This window comes from Tenrec ecaudatus, chromosome 3 (genome assembly GCF_050624435.1).
Source record: "Tenrec ecaudatus isolate mTenEca1 chromosome 3, mTenEca1.hap1, whole genome shotgun sequence".
Classification (NCBI taxonomy): domain Eukaryota; kingdom Metazoa; phylum Chordata; class Mammalia; order Afrosoricida; family Tenrecidae; genus Tenrec; species Tenrec ecaudatus.
Window position 1 is genome coordinate 22,157,834 of NC_134532.1, and position 21,041 is coordinate 22,178,874.

At 41.0% G+C, this 21,041-nt stretch overlaps 1 pseudogene; it reads left to right on the forward strand.

Annotated features, from left to right (window-relative positions):
* Positions 1-201: 201 nt before the first annotated feature.
* Positions 202-603, forward strand: LOC142443301 (DET1- and DDB1-associated protein 1-like; annotated as a pseudogene).
* Positions 604-21,041: the final 20,438 nt, after the last annotated feature.

Sequence of the window (21,041 nt, forward strand, 5' to 3'; positions counted from 1 at the left end):
AAAAAGAGTCCCTCCCTAGATTATCTCAGACAGAGATCAAGAACCTCAACAAAGCCATAGCAAGAGAAACAGAAAGGGTCATCAAGAAGCTACCAACGAGTTACTGCGAGGCGGCGGCTGAGAAGGCGGCTGTGGTGGCACCTGCGGCGGTGGCGGCAGCAGCAGAGGAGGCGGCAGTGGCAGCAACAGCGGCTACAGAAGATGGCCCATTTTCTGAAAGGATTTCCCTTCTACAACAAAAGATATTTTTGCCGATTCCATGCTGACTCTGAGTGCAAAGCCTCGCTCAGCCTCTCCGGAGAGCAATGTTGGGTTGCCTACCTTGTTTCAGAGTGTGGGGACCCAGCTTCTTATCCGACTCTTCTTGGTCTCCCATAGAACAGACGCCCCTCAGTCTACCTGCCTACTCGGGAGTACCCATCTGAACAAATCATTGTGACTGAAAAAACCAATATCCTCCTGCGCTACCTGCACCAGCAATGGGACTAAAAGAACGCAGCCAAGAAGCGAGATCAGGAGCAAGTGGACCTGGAGGGTGAGAGCTCAGCTCCCCCCTGCAAGATCGCCTGGACCGACAGCCAGGACATGCACTAGGACACTTAAGACTCTCACTGCCCTCCCCCAAGTCTCCTGTCGTGTCTGCTCTGCATCGTGCATCTGCACCCGCCCCACCTGCCAGCCCACCCCACGCCATCCACACTGCGTCCACTCTCCTAGGAGCTGATGTATTTATTTTCCTCGAGTTTTTACTTATGCTGTAAAGTGTTCCCACCAATGGTTAAAGAGGACTTCAAACCCTGTAAAAAAAAAACACAAAAAAAAGAAGCTACCAACAAAAAAATTCTCTGGGCCAGATGGCTTCACAACAGAATTTTACCAAGAATTCCACTAAGAGTTGACTCTGATCCCCCATAAAGTATTCCAAAGCATAGAAAAGAATGACAAACTCCCAAACTTATTCTACGAAGCCAGCATAACTTTGATACCCAAACAGGGCAAAGAACCCACAGGTATAGAGAATTACAGACCAATATCTCTAATGAACACAGATGGAAAAATCCTTAACAAAATATTGGCTAATAGAATACAAAAGTATATAAACATATCATCTACCACAAACAGGTAAGATTCATCCCAGGGATGCAGGGATGGTTTAACATGTGAAAAACCATCAATATTATATACCACATCAAGAAAAACAAGGTAAAAAAAACCATATAATATCCATAGATGCAGAAAAAGCATTTGACAACATCCAACACCCATTCCTAATTAAGACACTCACAAAGATAGAAATGGAAGATAAATTCCTCAAGCTGATACAAGCTGTCTAAGAAAAGCTAACAGCTAATATCATAGTTAATGGAGAAAAGACAAAAACAATCCCACTGAAAAATGGTACAAGACTAGGATGTTCCTTGTCCCCACTTCTATTCAATATCGTACTGGAGGTTCTAGCTAACAACATAAGACAGCAGAAGGGATCCAAATGTGAGAAGAGGAGGTGAAACCACCGCTATTTACAAATGACATGATCCTGTATTGAAACCCCAAAAGTCCCACAATGGGAGTACTTACAGCAATAGAAGAATATGGAAAAGTGGCAGGATACAAGATCGACAAAGAGAAGTTGGTAGAATTGCTATACACATCAGACAGGGCCATGGAAGAGGAAATCAGGAAGGCAGTACCCTTCACAATAGCCAAGAACAAACTGAAAGACCTAGGACTATATGTAACAAAACATCCTAAAGAACTATACATGGAAAATTACAAAATACCACTACAGGAAACCAAAAGCGACCTCCACAAATAGAAGAACATCCCAAGCTCATGGATTGGAAGGCTCAACATAGTAAAGAGACAATCTTACCCAAGGCACTTTACAAGCTCAATATTATTTTGATTCAAATACCAACAACCTTCTTCAATGAATTGGAAAAACCAATCACTATGTTCATATGGAAAGGGAAGAAGCCCAGAATTAGTAGAGAACTCCTCAAGAAGGACAAAGTTAGAGGACTCACCTTACCTGATTTTAATATGTATTACACAGCTACAGTGGTCAAAACAGCATGGAACTGGTACAATGGCAGCTACTCAGACCAGTCGAAAAGAATAAAAAGCCCAGGAATAAAACCATCAGCACATATAAAATTGATCTTCGACAAGGGTCCCAAACCAGCAAGTGGGAAGTGTATGCCTTTTTAACAAGTGATGCTGGAAAAAATAGACATCCACATGTAGAAAAATGAAACAAGATGTTTACCTCACCTCCTGCACAAGACTAAACTCAAGGTAGATCATGGACCTAGAAGAAAAACACCAAACCATCAGGACCATCAAAGAGGGAATCGGGGCAAACCATCATTGGTCCTGGGAATGCTTAGGCTCACTGCAATAGGGAAGGGCACACACACAGGTGAACTGGAAATTGACAAATGGGATTTAATAAAAATAAAACCCTGTGTGCCTCAAAAGACTTCACCAAGAGGGTGACAAAACAACCCACAGACTGGGAGAGGAATTTAGTAAAGACATATAGGACAAAGAGCTCATTACTAAAATCTACACCTTCATGACCTGCAAAAAGAGGAAAACAGTTAACCCCCTATGGAAGTGGGCAAAATAACTGAAAAGAACTTTCACTAGGGAAGAAATCCATAAGGGCCAACAAGCATATGAGAGTGTTCCCATTCATTAGCCGTAAGAGAAATGCAAATTAAAACCATGAGATAGCACCTGACACTCCCAAGCCTAGCCGAAACCAGAGAGCAACAAGTGTTGGAGGGGTTGTGGTGAAACAGGAACCCTCTTCCATTGCTGGTGGTCATGTAGATATGTACAGCCTCTGTGAAAAGCAATCTGGAGATACTTAAAGAAAATGGAAATTGATCAACTTTATGACCCAGTCATCCCTCTACTGGGCATATACCCAGAGGAGGTAACAAAGAAAACACAACCAGTCATCTGCACTCCAATGTTTATTGTAGCACAATTCACAATCGCAAAGACATAGAAACAGCCTAAGTTTCCATTGATAGACGAGGGGATTAGTAAACTCTGGCACAAACTATGGAGTATGATACAGCACTGAAAAGCACAATCACATGAAACATGGCGTTTCATAGGAAGAGTTGGAAGGAATCATGTTAAGTGAGGTAAGTCAATCTCAAAAAGACAGGTATGAGGCCCCTGAGGTAAGTACAATCAGCACTGCAGGAATAGAATAGACACTTATCTCTCAATACATGGGTGGGATTATAGGTAGTTGGGAGGAGATCAGACAAAACCCAGGAAGGTACATGTGAGTCCAACATAAAGAAGGGGAAAGGAGGCAGGAGAATATGGGTGGGGAGAAAGTGAGATGATGACATGGGCGGAACAGGGCACTAACCCACCCGAGGGGAGAGTATTGGTTGTGTCCCCACAGAATCGTAATGTGCATACGGAAACCAAGATGATGCGCCCAACCAGGGGGGCAATGTAACAGGTGGGGGAATCCATAAAAAAGACTTGTATAGGGTTTGCCCCAACCAAAACCAGCCTGACCCCCACCCTGGAAGGGTGTGCCACAGAGAATGAATAGACATTTTGATGGGGGAAATAAACTGCCCTGCCATGCTCAGAAGGAAGCAGAAGCAAATGAAGGGGGAGGGAGTGGAGCACAACCTGGACCACCAAGCCCTGAGGATAATAGCCCTGCTCAGAGGAGCCATTGCACAGAGAGGACCTTATGACCTGCTCCATCCTGAAACATGACACCCGCGTGGACCCATAGCCCCACATGGGACAACACTGAAGACACAGGGTAGGATTTGTGCTTGAGCTGACCCCACCAAAGCAAAACACTAAGGGTGTACAGAGCAAACTTATCCCAAGGGGATATAAAAAGAATACACTTTGAGGCCAGGGCGTGGCACCCCATCAGACCTGACAGGTACACACTCCTAAAGGTCAACAAACAGATCTTAGGCCATTTACAGACTTTTCTTTTTTTTTTTAATGGTTTTTGATTCTTTGTGTCATTGGTTTTTTTGTTACTGCTGTTGTTCTATATTGCTTTGTTTGGCGCTGTCCTGTTTTTATGTGCATATTATCTCTGCAGGTCTATCAAGATAAGATAGGCTGGATAAACAATGTGGAGAAGAAAACAGGACTGATGGTTCTGGGAGGACATGGGAGATGGTAAGGTGGGGAAAGGAAGTGGGGGTGTTAACCAACCCAGGGACAAGGGAATGAGTGATTCAAAATCAGTGGCAACAGAGGTTGTAGGAAGCCTGGGAGGGTGTGATCAAGGGCAATGGAACCGAGAGGAATTACTGAAACCAAAATGAAGGCTGAGCATGATTGTGAGACAAGAGCAAAGCAAAAAGAAACAGAGGAAAGAACAAGGAGGCAAAGGGCATTTATAGAGACCTAAACACAGGCATGTATATATGTCAATATATTTATATATGATGATGGAGAAAGAGATCCATGTGCATATATGTATAGTTTTAATATTAAGGTAGCAGATGGACATTGGGCCTCCACTCAAGGATTCCCTCAACATAAAAACACTGTGTTCTATTACTGTGATTCTCATTTGCATGACACAAGTGTGGAAGACAAATGTGTGCACAAGCAAGTGTAGTGAAGAAAGCTGATGATGCCCAGCTATCAAGATACAGCATCTGGGGTCTTAAAGGCTTGAAGGTAAACAAGTGACCATCTAGCCCAGAAGCAACAAAGCCTACATGGAAGAAGCACACCAGTCTGTGTGATCAAGTGGTGTTTAAGGGATCAGATATCAAGCACCAAAGAACAAAAAAAATCCTATCATTGTGAATGAGGGGGAGTGTGGACCCAAGGCCCATCTGTAGGCAACTGGACATCCCTTTGCAGAGGGGTCACGGGGAGGAGATAAGCCATTAGGGTAGAGTGTAGCATCAAAGAAACACACAACTTTCTTCTAATTCTTAAATGTTTCCTTCTCCCCCGCCACCCCCACCCCACCCCAACCCCTAAGCACTATCATGATCCCAGTTCTAACTTACAAACCTGGCTAAACCAGAGGATGTACACTGATGCAGATAGGAACTGGGAACACAAGGTATCCAGGACAGATGAACCCTTCAGGACCAGTGCTGAGTGTGGTGATACTGGAGGGTGGAGGGAAGGTGGGATACAAAGGGGGTACCGATTACAAGGATATGCAAATAACCTCCTCTCTGGGGGGTGGACAACATAAAAGTGGGTCAAGGGAGACATCGGGCATTGTAGGATATAATAAAATATTAATAACTTATAAATTACCCAGGGTTCATGAGGGAGGGGGAGTGGGGAAGGAGGGGTGTATGAGGCCCAGATACCAAGAGCTTAAGTAGAAAGCAAATGTTTTGAGAATGAATGAGGGCAACAAATGTACAAATATATTTGACAAAATAGATGTGTATATGGACTGTGATGAGTTGTCCAAGTCCCCAATAAAATGATTTTAAATAACAAAAAAATGAAATGAGAGCCCATGTATTGGGAATTGTTTTGTTTTTTTTTAACCAATGACACATCGGACAAAGGGCTAATTGCAAAAATATACAGAACTCTGTATTCCCTGTGTGTTTCCGGTTCCCATCTGTACCATTATACATCCTCCAGTCCATCAGGACTTGCAAGGTAGAACTGGGATCATGATAGTTGGATGTATGCGTGGATTGTGTTACATGTTGTATGAGCCTCAATAGAATGATTTTAAAAAATAAAATTAAAAAAATATCCTTTAAAAACATATATATACAGAACTCTATATCATCTCAACAAGAAAATAACAAGAGACCCAATGAAAAAATGGGAAAAATATATGAACGAACAGTTCACCAAAAATGAAGTACCTGTGAATAACAAACAAAAAATGTTCACAATCACTAGCCTTTAGGAAGATGCAAATTCAAACCACGAGATCGTGCTTAACCCCTACAATGCCAGCCCAAACCAAAGAAGGAAATCAAATGGTGGAGAGGATCTGGAGGGATTGGGATTCATATATACTACTGGTGGACTTATAAACACATACAGCCACTGTGGAACACAATGAGGCACTACAAACAATCAGAACTTGAAATCCCATATGATCCAGCAATTAGTTATCATGGAATTCATAGAGAGAAATATATTTAAAAAAAACAAGAAAGTAAAAGAGATAAAGCTCAATCCAAGAGGAATATTAAAAACTACAATAGATTTTAAATGGGTCAAAAAGGAACTCAAAGGATAAAGGGTTATATTTTAACTTAACTGCATCTGCGATTATCCACCTTCCAAAGAATTCTGCGTGAGAATGAGAACATTCACATTCCTGCTCTATGGTCACAGTATTTCTCCAGTTAACGTAGTTAACATGGGTCAAGAGAGAGAGCAAATGTAAAATCAGATATTGGTCTTGATATCAATGTACGTAAGCAAACAGTATGTTTATCAGGCTTTCCTAGTCTCTGTATTCATGATTTCCTGCAGGATTTACATTTGCAGTCATACAATGTGGCAGACATTTTGTTCAACCCTTCTGTCCAATTAGTGCATCAGAGTTTATCTTATGGACTTTGAGGAACATCAAAGAAAATGTAATTGGATGCTGGAGACACTTCCAGTCACTAAATGCATATACACTGCCACATTCCCTGTATTCATATGGTTTCTCTGCTTTACAAATCCTCTTTTGGCAGATGAATCCTTTCGAGACAAAGGCCAATCAGAACTACATCGGTTAAAATCCCAATGCAGTTTACTGATACATTGAGAGAAACCAAAAGAGTATTTGCAAAGTAACTACTGGCCAGATCTCTCCTTATGCAAGAGATCACAGGTATGTGATGTCACATGGCTCCCTGTGGAGTTTCCCATCTTAACTGAACTTAACACTTTTCAATTTTGTGTCTTTATATAAAGAAAACTTAGAAACACAAGTAAAAGTTTGCTATCCACATTCATTACAGCTACATGGTAACTATCCTACATGAAATAGTTGATGAGACATGAGTTCTTCGTTTTTTTTTTTAACTTTTTATGATTTAAAACATTACAGAGTAAAATGGTTTTCCATTCAACAATTCATACATTGATTGTATTCCAAGATATACCAGCCTTCTTCCCACTTCCACCCTCCTTATGTTTTTATACTCTTCATCCTTCTTTCCTGTTCCTTCTTGCTTTTAAGAGTTTGATCCCTAAGCAAATGCTGTCCATTTGGCTGTGCAGAGTTGATTATTCTAGGGAATGTATGTTATTCTCAGATGTTATCCTTCCCCTCCAAGCCAGTATATTGTTTGGCTGAAAGCTGAAGCAGAGGAGTGAGTACAGGTCCCGGAGTGAAGAGTCACTAAAGCCCATAATTTGCGGATCCCAAGTCTCCATCAGACCAGTAAGCCTGAACTATTTTATGATTTTGTGTTTTGTTCCACTTTCATCTCCCACTCGACTTAGAACCCTTTTGTGATCCATCTAGTTTTTCTGGTCTCAGGGTTGTAGAGGATGAGAGTCGCTGTGGTCAATTCATCCTCTGGACTAAGTGTTCCCATACATCTTCTATTTTCTTGCTTCTTATTTTACTGTACTTCTGTGCTGTCTCTGGTGGGTGGGGCTGGGTAACAAAGAGCATGCAGGTGGTGCACAAAAAACTGTCATCTGTGTGGATACTCTACTAGTTGGTACACCTCTGATCCAGAAACACCAGGTTCATCTCTTTGAAAGAGAAGAACAATGAGATATCCATGCACCCTGTGGATGTCTGGAAGGCCCTCTCTCTGAAACAGTGAGCCATGTCAGTAGAGAGACAGCAATGCAGAACATGGGTCTTGATATGCTAAGTCACAATTGTCTGTTCCCATGCTTGGCCCAGGCCAAACTCTACCACCTAACCTCTACCTTTGTTTTGAAAGCTTTGTCACACTAACTCCAATGAAAGGTTTTCTTGTGAATTTTTCTCATGTTTAACAAGACCTAACTTCCACATATAAGATTTCCCACAAATAATTCATGGAAAGGGCTTCTTTCCTTGGTGAAATCTCTGATGTACCTACTAAGGCATCACATTCACCACATGAAAGGTTTTTCTCCGGTTTGAATTCATAGATGAGTTTTGAGATGTGCTTTTTGAATGAAGCCTTTGCCACATTCACTACATACATGGGATTTCTCTCTCTCCAGGATGTTTGCTGATGAACAATGGGCTTATTCTTCCTAAGAAAGTCTTTTCCACATTCACCACATACATGGGTTTTGGTTCCTGTGTGAATTCATAGATGAGCTTTGAGATCTCCTTTCTGAATGAAGCTTTTGCCACATTCACTATGTACATGGGGTTTCTCTCCAGTATGAATTCCCTGATGAACACTGAGGCCCTTCTTCCGGAGAAAGCCTTTTCCACATTCACCACATACATGGGGTTTCTCTCCAGTATGAGTTTGTAGATGAGCTTTGAGATTTGCTTTCTGAGTGAAGCCTTTTCCACCTTCACTACATACATGAGGTTTCTCTCCAGTATGAATTAGCTGGTGAACAGTGAGAGCAGCCTTCCTGAGAAAGGCTTTGCCACATTCACCACATAGATGAGGTCTCTTTCCAGTATGAGTTCGCCGATGATCAGTGAGGTTCTTCTTCCCAATAAAAGCTTTTCCACATTCACCACATACATGGGGTTTCTCTCCAGTATGAGTTCGCTGATGATCAGTGAGATCATTCTTCCAGATAAAAGCTTTTCAACATTCACCACATACATGGGGTTTTTCTCCTGTGTGAAATGCCTGATGTCCTAAAAGGGATTTCTTCCAGCTGAAAGCTTTACCACACTCACGACATACATAGGGTTTTTCTCCTGTATGAGTTCGTAGATGCATTTTGAGAAGGTTTTTCTGAATGAAGCCTTTGCCACATTCACCACATACATGGGGTTTCTCCCCAGTATGAGTTTGCTGATGAACAGTGAGAGTAGTCTTCGTGATAAAGCCTTTGCCACATTCACCACATACATGGGGTTTCTCCCCAGTATGAATTCGCTGATGAGCAGTGAGAAGACTCTTCCTGGTGAAGCCTTTCCCACATTCATTGCACACACAGAGAGTCTGTGCCGCATGAGTTTTCTGATGTTTCTTGAGGTATGATTTACTGTGATAACATTTGCCACAATCTAAGCATTTATATAGCTTTTGCAATTCGTGAGCTTTCTGATAATGTTCATTAAGTTTGAACATTTTATTGAATTTTTGCCCACAATATCTGCATCTGTAGGTCTTATCTAGTGTATCAATGATCTGGTGCTCATAGAGCAAAGACTCTTCAATGAAGGCCGTCCCACGTTTATCACCTGGGTGTGGTTTGCCAATTTCATACGATTCCTGATGCTGAATCCACTGGGACTTCATGAGCCTGGATTGTTCACACTCAGAGAATCTCATTTCACTATAAAATTGCTCCTGTTCAACATGGAGAAAAGTTTTCTCATCTCCACTGAGCACAGCTGACTTCTGTACTTTGTTGCTCCTGTTGTGATTTAATTCCAGAATGATTAAATCTGATTTTATAATTTCTTCATATAAGCCAAACATCTCATAATTTTCCTTGAGAGGAAAATTAGTTTTGTGCTGAGAAACCATACTTTCCAATATATTACATTTATAGCACTGTTCCTTTCTGTTCACATATCTTTCATGTTGCAAGTATTCGAGCATATGATCACCATCTTTCTGGAGTTCTATAAAAAAAGAGAACAATGAATCTTTCCATCATCTTGATTTACAATCGACCTCTTAAAATAAGCATTGATACAAGGTAAATCTTTAGTGGCAACCCTCTTATATGAATGTAAATAAAACACTATGCTTAAAGTTTATTGTCCACTGGAAGAAATACAATCATGTAAGCATTCCAAATGATAAAAATAGTTATTATAGAAACAAGGTTGGATATGAAATTAATGAATGAACACAGATTTGGTATTTTTAAAAATAAGGCCATGAAAATATACAACAAATGTAATACAAACAAGACATTGAGACCAATAGGCCAAAGTAGTGGTAAGGCTTGCTAATTTCAGTTGGTAGATGACAGATGTATTCATTCCATCAATCTTTACTGAGAGACAACTAAGTACTAGATAAAGCTGGGAATGTGAAAAATGCAGAATGTTCTACTTGGGAGAAAACCATTTTTACAGGTAAACATGAAAGGTACTATGGTACAGCTACATATTCTTTATGTTTGTGGAGCCTGTATTCTAGCTTACAGCAATCCTCTTACAGTGCTGTCCTGTGGGGGCGTGCAGGTGGCTATGATGCCAGAAGCACTGCCACCCAGTGTTTCAAATACAACCAGGACCATCCATGGTGCACAGGTCTTAGTGGAATCTCCAGAAATAGGAACTGGGAGGAAGACCTGGTGATCTACTTCTGTAACATGAACCCCTCAGGTTTAATGGCAATGAAATAACACTGAACAAGTACTAAATCCTCAAAGTACAATCAACAGTAATGATGTGATGGAGGAGAGCTTTGGGGACCTTAAGTGGTTAACAGGTCATGACTGAAAATGAGAAAAAAAATCGCTGCATATATCCTCTAATAATTGGAAGACGGGATATATGAAGTATTATCAAGAACAATTGCAAGTTGTCAAAACAAAATGGAATCTTTAAATATTGATGGTATATGGCTTATTAAACTTTAATAGACTCGTACTGGCTATTTTTAATTAGATAATCAAGTAGTTTATAAGGCTGATATTGATTGACAAATCCAAAATACTGGTGTCATATTCATCATCAAACAGTACATAGCAAGATCTTCTCTGAAGTATAGTTCTGTCAGTGGTAGGTTAATATTCACATGCATGCAGGTAAGACAAGTCACAAGTGTTATTTAAATCTGTGCACCAACTGTTAAAGCAAACATAAAGTGTGGGATTTAGCCCCACAACCAAACAAGCCCTTAGAAATAGCAATTAAGGAAGATGTGCAATTAAGGAAGATGAAGGAGACAGCAAAATGGGGTAGAGCGACCTCATCTCCGATGCCAGAATAAGATAGCGAGCTCATTTAATAGTGAATTTATATAGTCGCAAGGGGTGGCAGCCTCCAGACAGCACAAACACAACAGAATGGACAAATATGAATGTGGGAATATCCTGATTACTTTTAGAACACTTTATGATAAATATCAGGCTGTAGGAAACTGAGGACCAAGAAGAGGGTGGATGGAGACAAATTCTTTATTCTCAGAATTAAGGAAGATTGCAAGGCCTAGTATCTGGGAAGAGGGAGGCATTCACATTTGTAAGTTGGAAAAGAGTCCCAGTCACATTCTCTGGATTAAAAATCATCCCCACAATATCCCCTTATTATAGTATGACTTTAATGATGCCTCATACAAGCACATGGCTAGTTACTAGCTGCCACCAGCTTTAACTATAAGAGCAGACCTGTTGTTATTGGCCTCTGCTCAGGGGACAGTTATTCCCCGCCGTGCCCCCCCCCCCATCTGCCCTCAGCACTGCTCTTAAGTTGCTCACCCAAATAGTTCAGGGACCTCCAGGTTAAAGGCACTGCCTACCTTGTTAGGTACATAGGTGTCTGTGTTTCTGTTTGTGTGGTTGTGGTGTGTGTGTGTGTGTGTGTGTGGCTGCATGCTCGAGACATTATACCACATATACTAGAGTATAAGCCAATCCAAATATCATAAAAACTGCATTTTACCATACATCTACATTAAAAAGTGCTGAAAAACTAGGCATATACATGAGTACATATGGTAAATTGGTGAAAGAACATTCTCTCTCCTGCTCAGACTTGACATCCTGGAAGAGGTGAGTGCCTTTTTATTTCTTCCCTTCAATTACACAACCATCCCTTAGGACCCTTCCAGAAGGCATTTAAGAGACAAAAGGATAGTTGGTTCCTTGAGTGATAGCAACAAAAGGAAGCTAATTGCTTTTCAAGCCAGGCATCTTTAGCTGAGAAGCAAGAAGTCAGCCACCTGTAGGAGCTGTATACTAACATCTTTAATGGAGGGAGGGTAGTTGGGAAGAAAACTCTATCTGGGGATTTTGCGTTATCAGCTCTAGCTTTATCCTTGGGGCTTGTGGAGGTTTTCTTCTAACACTAGTACTAGTCTTTCAAGCCCTGTGGTCAGGAGTATAGCGATAAGGCTGCCTTATACTTTCATCCAGGTTCTGTTTTCCACAATAAAAAATTGAGGGTGGTGGAGGGCCAGAACAAAGGGGAGCTGATATCAAGGAGTTCAAGAAGAAAATGTTTTGCAACTGTGGTGGCAATTGTACAGTACTGCTCCATGTGACTGAATTATGAAATCTTATGATATCTGTAAAACCTCCAAATAAAATAATTAAAAATATATATATTGAAAATTTTGCATAACTTTTGCAACCTGACACTGATCAACGATACAATCATGTGCAGCGATGAATGTAAAATTTGGGAACAATATGAGTAATTGGAAAATGTGGCTTTAGTGAAAGAAATGACACACAAGTTGACTGATAAAATTTCCTCAAATGCAAGTTGAAGCTGGCCAAAGGATTTAGATCACAGAGCGTAGAGACTATCTGAAGAATAAACTTGAGGATTTGAACACTGATGACTGAACACTAATGACCGAAGACCAGATAAGTTGTCGGATGACACCATGGACATCATACACCTGGAAACCAAAAGAATACTAAAAAGACAGCAATATTGAATATACTCTGCACTGTTTCAATAACAACAACAACAAAATCAGTGGTGGAATATAGAGCCAAAATGTTCTTTAGAAGCAGCAACGCATCTTTTAGGTTTTAGACCTGTTAAGAAGGTGTGGGCTTAAGAAGGCATACTGCATAGTAAGGAATATGCATCAGACATGCATTTAATGAAAAGAAAATAAGAAAGAAAGCAGGATGTTAATAATGTCCATTGCACTTACAAAATTATTGGAGGAACTGGCAATTAAAAAAAAAACTGAGCCATCTTGCTAAGAAGCAACAATGCCCACATGGATGAAGCACACCAACCAGTGTGATCACGAGTTATCAGAGGGATCAGGTATCAGACATCATCAGAACAAAAAAAAATCGTATCATTGTGAATGAGGGGGAGTGCAGAGTGGAGACCCAAAGCCCATCTGTAGGCAATTGGGCATCCCTTTAAGGAAGGGTCGTGGTGAAGAGAGAAGCCAGTCAGGGTGCAGTGTAGCAAAGACAAAACATACAACTTTCCTCTAGTTCCTAAATGTTCCCTACCACCACCCCCTCTGCCCCCATCATGATCCCTATTCTACCTTACAAATCCAGCTAGATCAGAGGATGTACACTGGTAGAGATAGGAACTGGAAACACAGGGAATCCAGGTTGGATGATCCCTTTAGGACCACAGTGTGTCAATACCAGGAAGGCAGATGAAGGGTGGAGTAGAGAGGGGGAACCTATTACAAGGATCTACATATGGGTATGGACAACAGAAAACTGGGTGAAGGGAGACATTAAACAGTGTAAAATATGACAAAATAATAGTTTATAAATTATCAAGTGTTCATGAGGGAGGAAGGAGTGGGGAGGTAGGGGAAATTATGAGAAGCTGATGCCAAGGGCTTAAGGGGAGAGCAAATGCATTGAGAATGATGAGGGTGAAAAATGTACAAATATGCTTTACACAATTAATGTATGGATGGCTTGTGAAAGGAGCTGTATGAGTCCCCAGTAAAATGATATTTTTAAAAATCTTACAGGTAGAAAAAATTGAAGGTACAGTGCTAAAGGATATCCTAAGTTGATAACAATTTTCTTGCTGGGAAGATGATCTTAGATACCTAAAATAACAGAAGTCACACATGTATTTCACCAAAAAGAATAAACTATGGGAAAATATGTCTGTTAAACAATTCCAACAGAGACGGCAATATGACCATCTCCATTAGAAAACAGAAATAACTTATGTCACTAGAATGAAGCAAACTTTAAAGGGAGAGGAGAAAAAAATGAGAAAATGGAAACCAAAACCTTTCGAGTAGTGGTTCTCAACCTGTGGGTTATGACCCCTTTGGGGATCAAAGGACCCTTTCACAGGGGTCACCCAATTCATAACAGTAGCAAAATTAGTTATGAAGTAATAACAAAAATAGAGAAACTCCAAGGGGGAAAGCTAAGGAAACACAAATGGAGACCTATTTATGGTGGGATTTCAAGATCCATGCTTGCTCAGTAGTGGAGGAATGTGTTGTATTCTGGGGACAATTATGTACTCCAAGTTCTCTGTTTGGAGAGAGGCTTGCAAGATGGACTTTCCTAGTAAGGTAGAAGCATATAAAAGGGAAAGTTTGACAACCTTAAAGAAAATTATGGACACAGACATATAATAATTTAAATCAAATAAATGGAAATCTAAAAATCTAATTTCAGAAGAGCTACAGGAATACTTTTTGCAACTGGTAGGAAAAGTGAGGTCTCACATTCGAAGGAGCACACACTTTTATGTATTATCCGACACCTATGATGGATGTGAGGCCTTCTACCTGTTGAATCAACCTCCCCGGCCAATTCCCCTTAAGGCATTTTGACCACGCACCTGAAAAATTTCCACTATAGCTTTTCTCTAAAAACGACCACATTTCTCCTTGTTCCTATTGAGAGGAAGCTTCTGAGGTAACAACTAGATTACCGGTTCATAAGAAATTACAGAATCTTAGACATACCAAATTTAACCTACGGTTTGTAAAGCCTGCAGACTGTTGTGCTTCTAGGAAAATTATGTTCAAAGGAACACAGTAAAAGGTGTTCTCGCAAGAGTAGAAGACCTTACTCACTAACTTAGTACCAGAGAATGCAATGAGAATCTACCTCTTCAAGAAAACCACAGACACTGCAAAGAATTTAACACCTAAGATAGGAAAAGCCAGTGAGGAGGCCAATGACTCGAGAATTCTCCTCACCAATGGAAACCAGGTTGCAATAGTTCTCCGACATCACATCCTGATATAGGGTCTTCTTCTGAGCAGGGTTCAGGAGCTGCCATTCCTCCCGGGTGAATTTTACAGCCACGTCATTGAATGTCAGTGATTCCTGTAGTAAGATGAGTCTATTGAATGACATATTTTCCATTTGAAGATTAAAAAAAGCTACAGATTTAATATATATATATATATATATATATATATATATATATATATATCTTACAGTAAAGAGAGCAAAACAGCAATAAAAGCTATTCTGTGCTAGTACATTCCATAGTGTGTGGTAAACTAAGGACTTGGTAGAAAGCATTTGACCTTGTTTTCTACACTTGCAACCATGGGCATGGAAAACTAGCCTTATTTTCCGAAAGATCTCCATTGTTCTAATAAAGAAATGTTTTCAAATACACGTTTTCCAGGCCAAATACTGTGCAACCAACAATAGACCTCCATGAAGGAGCAGTCTTAAAGGAGCTATCATACTGTGTTTCTCCAAAAATAAGACAGACCCATAAAATAAGCCATAGCAGAATATCTAAGTAATTGTGCAATATAAGCCATATTCCGAAAATAAGACATAGTGAAAGGCGTGGCTATGCAGCATACCGCCAAAGAGAGTTAATGAAGATGGACAGCCCTTCTCACCTGCCCCATCATGACAGCTGCTATCTCGGAGATGATGGGAGGGGTGTGGGCAGTCCCATCAACCTGATCGCACCCATGTCAGGTCCCGGTTGTTCTGTGCGTGCTGCAAGCTGAGGCAGAGAGGGAGACATAGACAGTGAATGTAAAAGTCTCCTTAGTGAAGTGAGGAGCAGGGCGCTCTGCTTTAGGTATGGTGTGTCTTCAGGGGGAAGAAGTAAAGCTGTGGCTGCCATTTTACTCAGCACTGAGGGTTGATGTTCCACAATAAGGTAACTTAACTAAATTTGAATAAATGTAGATTGTTGTGCCATACTTAATAAAAATAAGACATCCCCTGGAAATCAGCCATAGTGTGTCTTCTTGAGGAAAAATAAATAGAAAACAGTGTCTTATTTTGGTTGAAACACAGTAGTAGAAGAATCATTTCTCTGCCTAGCTGCTTCACTGTGCTTGAAGGTTATTTGTAAATTAGAATAATCAGGTTCTGTAGCCAGTCAGCCATAAAATGTAGCAAATGTCTGGGGAGGGCTCAGGGCAGGTTTGAAGTCAAGCAGCATTAGGTCAAGATGGTAACTCACCTTCTTGCTTGTCAAGTTACTCACTTATATTATACTCACTCACTTATATAACATTGACTATGTATATGCTAACTGCATGAGGTGTGTGCCTATGAATGAATGCCCACTGGAAAATACATTCACTCTCTCAGGCCTGGCATGGGAAGAGAGCCCCTGTGTCCGGCTGTCTTCTCTCTGTCTTTTAATATTTGCCACAATTGCAATGCCACTCCTAAGGTTCGGGTGTTGGGGCTCTCTGTACCACCAAAGTAATCCACCCACTCATAAAATTAGAATTTTGAGTACCAGTGAAATGAGCCGAATGAGCTAGAAGTAGCTGATTTATAGTCACACAAAGTAGATAAACACCTGTTTATATTAACAAACAAGTTTACAGTGCACTGTGCAATGGAATGTGGAGTCCTAGCAGCATCACCAGCGTACGAGGCTCTGCACCTTCAGTGGCACCCGCTATCAGGAACAGTACAGATGGGGGAGGTCAAACAGAGCTCAGCTCTCCAACATTTTTGGTCAATTCTTACACAAGTCATTCCTCCCACACCACTCTTTGTCTCACTTGTGGGTTTGATAATCCATTGTGATGGCCACACAAAACTCATAGATCAAAGTGGACTATTAATGAACAAGGTAAAACTTGGGATCAGGAATAAGAAGCTATAACTCAGATCCCTAAACAAAAAATTCATAGGGTTTATGTCCCTTCCTGAGTGTGGGAAACTCTTAGAAACCGCCTTAGGACAAGCATTTCTTGTCAGTCTTAGGACAAATTCTTCTCAGCCACCTTCGAGCAGTATTGACTTAACTTTAACTAAAAGGTCCTCTTGCACCTGCCTTCTTTCATCACATGCTCTCTAAGGGGACCCTCCTAATCTGGCCTAAGCAGGGAAGGTGCTAGTTTGAACCAAGAAGCCATCATATCAAGAAAGAGAGAACTGCCTGGAGGTATTGTTGAGATGAGACAGTGGGACACTGGCCTGTTATCTGAACAGTTGATTTGGTTTTGTTAGCCCCTGCAGCCACATAGTTCAGAATGAACCCAGGGATTAGGGATTTGCCAGTTTGCAGACATTCAGGAGCCATTTCCATGACACCCCTGCAACTGTAAGCTGCCTGTGTGACCTGATGTGGGAGCTTCCTCCACTCCATGAGCCAAGAGTTTGCTGCCTGACATTTGAGATTCACAGGCTTCCACATCCTGAAGAGTTATTTACCTGATGGCTATTTAGTTTTGTGAGATACTGCAGAGCAAATCAAGGAACACCTTGAACCTCTACCTCATAGGGACTGGTCTACTGCTGCTCCTGCACAATGCACTGTAATATTCATGAGTACCAATGGAGATAATTCCGAGGGCAGAAGGGACACATGACAGAGCCAATTGTAACAGGTCCAGAAAGGGCTTTTCAGCCAAGATATGGGACAGGCAGGCAAGATCAAGAAGATGATATCCCTTAAGGAGCTGAGAGGAGCCTAGAGAGAAGAAACGATGAAATGAGCCTACCTTCAAGGGCTAAATGTCTGAAAGGGACAGAGAGAACAGGCCTGCCCTGAAGAAGAGCAAATTTGCCTACATGGTTCTTTAATATGAATGCCAATGTGTAGCCTATTAATTCTGATAACAAATTACAAACTGTTACTGAATAAGATTTGTACCTGTGACTCTGGACTGTAATTTGCACATGGCCACTGCAAAAATTAATGAGCTGAGTAACAGAAGACTGTGGGAAAGATACTGGTGTCAAAACTGGAAAACTACTGGCAGGTACAGGTCTGTTTAAACTCTGCCTCAGATGAATCAGGGCTGATGTTGATGGGTGATTCTCCCTCCTACTTCTATACTTAGAGGAAGTGAAAAGCTATCACCCATTTTTTAAACTACAATTGCTACAAGTCCCATTTTAGATGCATTAATGATAATGGGGCCGTTTGGGAGAATATGTAACATATCACCTTCAGAAAGAAGCATTAAGGAGACTTAATCAGAGAAAAATCCCATGGAATACTGAACGGTCCTAAAGAGGTGATTTTATTTCTCCTTAAAAACTAGGCATAATCAAGGAGTTGGAAACAACCCAAATTTCCATCAACAGATGAATAGATTAAAACACTATGGTACATACATACAATGGAGTACTACGCATCCCTAAAAGCAGTGATAAACACGTGAAGGACATTGCTGCATGGGAAGAACAGGAGGAAATTATGCTGAGCAGAGAAAGCCAAGCACAAAAGGACAAGTACAACATACGTCTGCTGAGGTAAGCTTAAAGGTGCAAAAGGGTCATAGGAAAAAGCTACTATATACAAACATTCCTGGCATGAGGTCCAGGGAGTATGGCACGGGCCAGATCAAATCATCCAGGGATACATATGGAAGCCAACTAAAAAGGGTGGTGGGGAGAATGAAAAAGACATTGGTAGCAGAGGAATAGGGCACTAACCCACCCAAGGGGAGGGTATTGTTTATATCTCCACAGAGAAAGAGGGACCAGACTTCAACCCAGTGTACCAAGATGTGAATGCAACATACGAGCATGAAGCAGGGAGCCAATAGAGGTCTGAGGGGCCAGCGCCAATCCCAACTATGTGGACAGTTCACCTCCCGCAGAAGAATTCACTTCAGAGGACAGCACTGATGCTACAGCTCAGGGGGAGGGACATATCAGACCAGGGGACACAGAAGTAAATGAAGGGAGAGGAAGAGAGAGTGGAATACATGCTGGCTCACAAAGTCTGGAGGGTGATATTCCCGCTCAGAGCAGCCAAAGCACAGAGAGAACCATAGGGCCAGCCCAAATAGGAGACACGCCATCCCTCACAGACCCATAGCATTATGGGGAATAATAGTGGAAAGAGTGCAGGAATTGCACCCAATCTGACCCCACCACACTGAGGTGAAACACTAAGGGCGTGCAACAGGACAGCAAGTGCAACAGAGCAATGAAGTCCCCAGGAAATACCAAAAGTGGACTTTAGGTCCAGGCTATGGAACCCCATCAGACTCAACTGGAAAGCACTCCTAATGGTCAACAAACAGACCATGAACTATTTACAAGCTTTTCTTTGTGTTGTTGTTGGTTTTATTGTTATAGTTTTATTGTCATTTGTTGCTTTGTTTTGCTATGTTGTTTTCTGTGCATATTATTATCCCTGCAGTTCTCTCTAGAAAAGATAGGTAGGATAAACAATCTGGAGGATAAAACAAAGGGATCAACTGTTCCAGGGGGCGGGGAACATGGATGAAGGGAAGGCAGAGGGAAAAGAAGTGGTGTTAACAAATCCAAGGACAAGGAAACAACAAGTGATTCAAAATTGATGCGAGGAGGGTGTAGGAGACCTAGTAGGGCTTGATCAAGGGTAATGTAACTGAGAGGAATTACTAAAACCCAAATGAAGGCTGAATGTGATAGTTGAACAAGAAGAAAGTAAAAGAAAATAAAAAAAGGAAAAAGGAGGCAAAGGACATTGATAGATGCCTAATACAGGCATGTACAAATATATATATATATATATATATATATATATATATATATATATATATATATATATATATATATATATATATATGATGGTGGGGAAATAGATCTATGGGCATTATTTACAGGTTTTCGTATTAAGGTAGCAAATGGACGGACATTGAGCCTCCACTCAAGTACTCCCTCAATGCAAGAACACTTTGTTCTATTAACCAGGCATTCCATGATGCTCACCTTCCCGACACAACCACTGAAGGCAAAGCGGGTGCAAAAGCAAATGCGGTGAAGAAAGCTGATGGTGCCTGGCTATAAAAAGATATAGCATCTGGGGTCTTAAAGGCTTGAAGACAAACAAGCAGACATGTAGCTGAGAAGCAACAAAGCCTACATGGAAGAAGCTCATCAACCTGTTTGATCACGAGGTGTCGAAGGGATCAGATGTCAGGCATAAATGATCAAAAAAATCATATCATTGTGAATGAGGGAGAGGGTGGAGTGGAGACCGAAAGCCCATCTATAGGCAACTGGACATCCCCTTACAGAAGGGTCATGGGAAGGAGAACAGCCAGTCAGGGTGCAGTATAGCACCAATGAAACATCTAACTTTCTTTGAGTTCTTTCCTCTTTCCTCCCCCCCCCCACTATCATGATGCCAGTTCTACCTTACAAATTCAGATAGACCAGAAGATGTACACTGGTACAGATAGGAGCTGGAAACACAGGGAATCAAGGATAGATAAAATCCTCAGGACCAATAATGAGAGTAGAGATACCAGGAGGGGCAGGGGAAGGTAGGGGAAAAAAGGGGAACCTATCACAATGAAATACATATAAGCCCCTCCCTGGGGGATGTACAACAGAAAAATGGGTGAAGGGAAACATGGGACAGTGTAAGACATGAAAAAATAATAATAACTTAAATATTATCAAGGGTTAGTGACGGAGGAAGTGTGAAGGTGGAGGAAAATATTGAGGATATAATATCCAGGGCTCAATTGGAAAGAAAATGTTTTGAGAATGATGATGGCAACAAATGTACAAATGTGCTTGACACATAGATGTATGTATGGATTTTGATGAGTTGTATGATCCCCCAAAAAATGATTAAAAAAAACCAAAACTAGGCAGGGCATGTCATTTGATTGATTCTCATGGGTTGGCCATATAATAATGAATTGAAAGAATGTCATCCAAACAATTCTCAGTGATGTATTATGTTCAATGTCAATAGTTTAGTTCAATGTCAATATATAGTCAATATGTATATGATCAATATACATATTCCTAATCTCCTGCCTAATGTTGAAATCAGAATCAGAGTTTATCTATAACTTCTATGATTTCAAATTTCCACTTTTCCAATGAACGGA